Here is a 6437-nt window from a genome sequence, read left to right on the forward strand (position 1 = left end):
CCTAGAAACAGTTGCATGACCTATATGCCTAATCTCCATACCTGATCCATCGGCGTTGTGGACACGATCTCGTCTGCGGTACTGTTCGCGCATCATCATCTTGTCCATCTCGCCTGTAATGTGGTGTGTAGCTCCTGTGTCGGAATACCAGTTGGTATCGACACCGTATGAGGCGTGGTGAGCCTCCTTGTCGTCATACTCATCATCATCATCATCATCCTCATATCGCCACCAGAAGTTGCGAGCGGCGTGTCCTTCTTTGTTACAGATCTGGCACGTCGTGTCCTCCCAAGGAGAGGTGCGTGCACGGCCGCGGCCACGGCCACGACCGCCTGAAGAATTGCCGCGCCCGCCTCGCTGATTGTGGGAGGTGCGATCTCCGCCCGGCCCCCTCCCCGGCCACGACCACGAGAGGGAGATTTTCCACCGCGATAGGAGGTCTTGCCTCGGTATGGAGATTTTCCATGGGCAGCGGCATTGGCGGAGGAGTTGAAGCCCCCATCGGCAGCACCAAGCATTTCCGGCGCTCATCATAGTCAACGACCTGCCGATAGACATCCGCAACCGTCGGCTTCGGTGATTTAGGTAGGGCGTTGATAGCAGCCACCACCGAATTGTAGCCGTGGTCAAGGCCAGCGACTAGGTAGGACACCATCCGAGCATCCTCAAGAGGCTCGCCAGCCAGCGGCAAGCTCATCAGCGAAACTTCTTCATCTTGTTGAAGTATGCATCTGTCATCATCTCCAGCTTCTTAGTGTTACCAAGGGCGATGCGCAGATTCGTAGTCCGCGAGCGGGCTTGGGAGGCAAACATCTCAGCGAGGGCCGCCTAGACTTCCGAGGCATGCTCATGAGTATGGATGTGCAGCAGGATGTTGGGCGACAGCGAATTTGTGAGGTGGCTCAAGACCACCTGATCGCGCGCCAACCAGAGATCATAGGCCGGATTCGGCATCTCAGGTTCCTTTGGATCGGCGGCCGGAATTGTTTCCGACGACGCCTTCTCCTTACCATCCAGAAATCCCATGAAACGCGCACCATGGACCGCCGATAGAATCTGAGCCTTCCAGAGGGTGTAGTTCTCGCGCATGAGCTTGTCCGCCGGTGTCGGCCCCAGGTTTGGGACGACGATGGAGGAGGACGCAGCCATGGGTGGAGGGTGGGAGTTTTCGATCTAGGTTTTCGGTAGATGTAATGGAAGAGGCCTGCTCTTGATACCATGAAAGATTGTATGAAGCGTGTTACCCGATGATCACCATCGAGCCCGCATAGATGTATATATATAGGAGGGTAGCCGGTTACATCAAGGAGTCCTAGAATATCTCTAGCTAGGAACTATATTCCGAATATGGTTTATATTCCACCATATTTGGTTACACCAGGTTTATCTCTAATACTCTCCACCGCCAGAAGCACGAACGCCCGGAAGTCTCCTCCGCCGGCCATCGCATGCAGCAAGTTTAGTTCATGTTTTGTCGTTACTGCGCCCGGTTGCGAGTTCGCGTACGTCGCCCTCATGCGACCACGCCGCCACGGCTAAACCGCCGTCCTTCCCTGATGCCTCCAGGCTGATCTACGCGGTCGTGCGCGGCTGTCCTCTCGCTAGAGCTTCTTTGTCGACGAGCTCTTGTTCCCTTCCCTCCCGATGAGATCCACCTTCGGCCAAGACTCTTCTGCCCCGACCTCCTCCCTCGCCGGTTCCCCAACACTGTTGTGAGCCTCTGCCCCTCGAACTACATTGCTGGTGCCCTGGTTGCCGACTATTTTGTGCGCTCCTGGTCAGGCGTCCACGTGTTGTGATGCCGGAGTTGTCGCTGGCGCGGGAGGTACTGGAGAAGAGGAGATGGGCAAGGTGTTGTGGGGCACGGATAACATTATTTTTATTTTTCTTGTTAATTATGATTGTAAATATATGATTGATTTGTTGTAAATATATTTGGCATGAGAATTGTTGTTTTCTGGTTAAATTTTGTTGTTGTGTATAATTGTAAACACCCAAATTAATTGTTGTTTTTGTTGTTAATTGTTGTAAATATGTTGTAAAGATATTTTTTGGCATTGGAATGTTGTTTCTTGCGTTGGAATTGTTGTTTTCGTATTAAAATTATTGTTGACTATTGTTGTAAACACCCAAATAAAAAAAAATTATTTTATTGTTAATTTTTGTTGTAATCACCTATAAATTTTGATAAAATAGTAGTTGATTTTTGTTGCAACCAAATATGTATCACTTAACTTATTTTTCATAGCCACAAACACATTTTTTGTTATTGTAATAGTTTGCAGCTTTTGTGGGAATGCATGGTGAATTTTATTGTAAACCAACATGTAGAAAAATATTTATTGTTTAAACACTTTATTATAACATTACTTTTTTAAAAAAAATTGTGGAGATTTTATTGTAATAGTAAATATTTTTTGTAAACCGGGTGACAGATTTTGTTGCAATACTTGGTATGACTCGGATCTGTCCTCAAGTTTACGATCTTGTTGTAAATATAAGAAAATTTGGGCCCAAAGGGATATATCTTTCACTTTAACTTTGGGAGAATAGAACTGCGGGTTAAGTTTTAAAAAAACAAGGGGCAAAATGTAAATATTACGTCGCGTTTGATTTCAGACGTCATATCGCGATTGTATAAAGTGGAGAACGACCGATTTTTGGGGTTTCCATCGGGCGACCGACGCCTAATGCTTCCCTTTAGTTTTTGGCTATGCTCTGTTATGGACACCCTATAGAGAGAGAGAGAGGCCTCTGAATCTTTAACCGCCTCCGCGGTTGTACATGCGTATGTTGCATCATTTCCACTACCTAGTGCATCAGCTTAAGGACGTGGCAAATCCCATATCAGATATGATATTTTTCATGACTTCAAACAAATATATAGTTAAACTTAAAAAATGTTTTGATTAATTAGTTAATTACAGAGTAACATAAGCTGGTCAAATTATCTTATTTAATAAATTTGCACACATTTGCTGACTAATTCACATATTTGCACAATTTACATAAGAGTATACAAATTTGCTATAACTTCTAAGCTAAAACCGATCACTGTCTAATTACACCGTGGCTTATGTACACAAACTGAAACGGAGCAAAGCCAAGGGTCCAAGAGGACCAAGTGTTCCAGCGGACACGGCCGCGCGCTCGCCTCACGAGTCACGACGGCCTTACCAGCGCCAGTGGCGTCACCTCGGGAGCGGCGTCGGCATGGCGCTCGGCAGCGGTGACGTCCGGCACACCGGACATGTGGGCCTCTGCCGGAGCCACGGGTCGACGCACTCGCGGTGGAACAGGTGCCCGCAGTCCGGCAGCACCCGAACCACGTCGCCGTCCCCGTACCTCTCCAGGCAAACGGCGCAGCACGCAGCCTCCTCCCCTGCGGACTGCCGCTGCTTCTTCCTCGCCTCCCGGTACATCACCGCCGGGTACGCCTCAAGCGTCACCTCGTCGATGCCGCCGAGCTCGACGTCGTTGTCGTCACGACGGGGCGGCGCCGGCGCTGGAAACGCGCCGGCGGTGGCAACGGGCGTGGACGACGCGCGGGCGCAGAAGTAGACGGCGAACGCGATGGTGGAGACGATGAGGAGGATGCCGATGGAGACGCCCACGCCATAACCGAACCCGCCGATGCCGCTCGACCCGAATAGGTCGGCCGGCGGCGGCGTGCCGGTGCTCATCGCCTTTTATTGAATTGTAGCGTCGTCAACGGTAGCTTTTGCATGTTTAATTCAAGGACCAGCGCAGGTACAAGACGTGGAGAGGCGGCCGGCGACGTGGAATGTTTAGTCACGGTCAACCTATCGTGGTGAGATTGTTTACGTGTTTTTGGTTGATTGATTGGTGTGGATTGCTTGCTTGTAGAAGCGAATCTTCGCGTACTTCGACGCGCAGATTTTGCAGCTGTTCTCGGGTGTTGTTAAATTTGTCTTATTCGAGCTTTGGTTTTGAATCACGGAAAATCTGGTTTTGCTTTTGTAAGAGCCTCCTCGTATTTCTGCTCAATGTTAACTAGTTCGAGTTACAGGCCATGAAATTCAGAGGAACATGGAGGATGAGGTGGGGATCTAAGGAAGAAGATGAACTAAGCAACACAGCTCACGCTACACGCGTCCTCGCCTCCTCGGCCGAAGCCGCCTTTCCGTTCTGTTCCCAGCCAACCCCCTTCGTAGCCACCTCATCCATATTTGTAGCAGCGCTTCACTTAGCTTCTCAGCATGCCAAGGCCCAACAATGCCAGCCCACCGACGAGCCCAAGCATCGAGTTGGATGGTCGCTGACAGCTTTGTTGAGTGGTTTTCAACATGTTAAAGGGGGGATTCTAGGCTTTTGCACCATGTACCTATATTCACGATTTTGTGGCGTGCTCTAATTCACGATTTTGTGTATGGAGGTAGCGTGAAAATTAGGGTCAATGATGACACCGGCCACTATTTCCAAACACGCAAAGGGTTACGCTAAGGAGATCCGCTATCACCAATGTTATTCAACATTGTAGCAGATATGCTGGCAATACTCATAGAGCGTGCCAAGTCTGATGGTCAAATTGAGGGTGTGATCCCACATTTGGTTGATGGGGGTCTATCTATCCTTCAATATGCCGATGACACAATTCTTTTTATGGATCATGATCTCGAAAAAGCTCGTAATCTCAAATTAATTTTAGCAACTTTTCGAGCAGCTTGTCGGGATTGAAAATTAACTTTCATAAAAGTGAATTGTTCTGTTTCGGCGATGCCCAAAACGATATGACTCAATATACATAGTTGTTTGGTTGCGGGCAAGGCCATTTTCCTATTCGGTATTTGGGTATTCCGATTCACTATCGGAGACTTACACTTGCTGAATGGAAGATTGTGGAAGAAAGATTACAGAAACGCCTTAGTAGTTGGAAAGGAAAATTATTGTCCCTAGGAGGAAGATTGGTACTCATTAACTCGGTACTAACAAATATGGTACTGTATATGTTATCATTCTTTCTTCTGCCGAAAGGAATTCTGCATAAACTCGATTATTATCGATCCAGATTCTTTTGGCAAGGGGACAGAGAGAAAAAGAAATATCGATTGGTTAAATGGAGTATAGTGTGTAGTCCCAAAGATCAAGGCGGACTTGGAATTCATGACCTGGAGGTTAAGAATTCTGCTCTGCTAGGTAAATGGCTTTTTAAGCTTCTTACTGAGAATGGGACTTGGCAAACTATTCTTCGGAGAAAGTATATTGGCTCGAAGACGCTCTCCCAAGTGGTTTGGAAACCCGGGGACTCTCACTTCTGGGCTGGTCTCATGGCGACGAAAAATATTTTCTTTCGTCATGGTACTTTTTCTATTAAGAATGGAGCACAGATACGTTTCTGGGAAGATGTTTGGCTGGACAATGCTTCCCTGAGTGAACAATATCCTGCTTTGTATAGTATTGTTCGTCGCAAAGGTGATACCATTGCTACCGTTATGGCTACCTCACCACCGAATGTGACGTTCAGACAGGTTTTACTTGGACAAAGACTAACAGCATGGAATACTCTAGTTCAACGTTTGGGTGATATTCAATTATCCCCTGAACCGGATGAATTTAGATGGAATCTTCATGTAGATGTCTCTTTCTCAGTTAAATCTTTATACAATACAATCCTTCATTCTGATTTACCAGTTGATAATAATAAGAAAATTTGGAAGATGAAGATACCATTAAAAATAAAGATTTTTGGATGGTACCTTCGTCGAGGAGTTATTCTCACTAAAGATAATCTTGTTAAGCGGAATTGGCACGGAAGTTCGCGGTGTGTTTTCTCGTCATCATGATGAAACCATCAAACACCTATTCTTCCAGTGCAGTTTTGCGAAATCTATATGGTCAATCATCCAAGTAGCGTCTACCCTGTATCCCCCGACTAGTGTGGCAAATGTCTTTGGCAATTGGCTTCACGGTTGATGGCGTGTATTTCACACGTTCGTTGGGCAACCCCAAGAGGAAGGTATGATGAGCACAACAGCAAGTTTTCCCTCAGAAAGAAACCAAGGTTTATCGAACCAGGAGGAGCCAAGAAGCACGTTGAAGGTTGATGGCGGCGGGATGTAGTGCGGCGCAACACCGGAGATTCCGGCGCCAACGTGGAACCCGCACAACACAACCAAGCTACTTTGCCCCAACGAAACAGCTGAGGTTGTCAATCTCACCGGCTTGCTCGTAACAAAGGATTAACCGTATTGTGTGGAAGATGATTGTTTGCAGAGAAAACAGAGAGAACAAGTATTGCAGTAGATTGTATTTCAGTAAAGAGAATTGGACCGGGGTCCACGAGCTCACTAGAGGTGTCTCTCCCATAAGACGAACAAGCATGTTGGGTGAACAAATTACAGTTGGGCAATTGACAAATAAAGAGAGCATGACAATGCACATACATATCATGATGAGTATAGTGAGATTTAGTTGGG

General features: G+C 47.1%; 1 pseudogene; it reads right to left on the reverse strand.

Moving 5' to 3' along the window:
* Nucleotides 1-3162: 3162 nt before the first annotated feature.
* LOC124672406 lies at nt 3163-3683 on the reverse strand (annotated as a pseudogene).
* Nucleotides 3684-6437: the final 2754 nt, after the last annotated feature.

The sequence above is a fragment of the Lolium rigidum genome, chromosome 7, assembly GCF_022539505.1.
Source record: "Lolium rigidum isolate FL_2022 chromosome 7, APGP_CSIRO_Lrig_0.1, whole genome shotgun sequence".
Classification (NCBI taxonomy): domain Eukaryota; kingdom Viridiplantae; phylum Streptophyta; class Magnoliopsida; order Poales; family Poaceae; genus Lolium; species Lolium rigidum.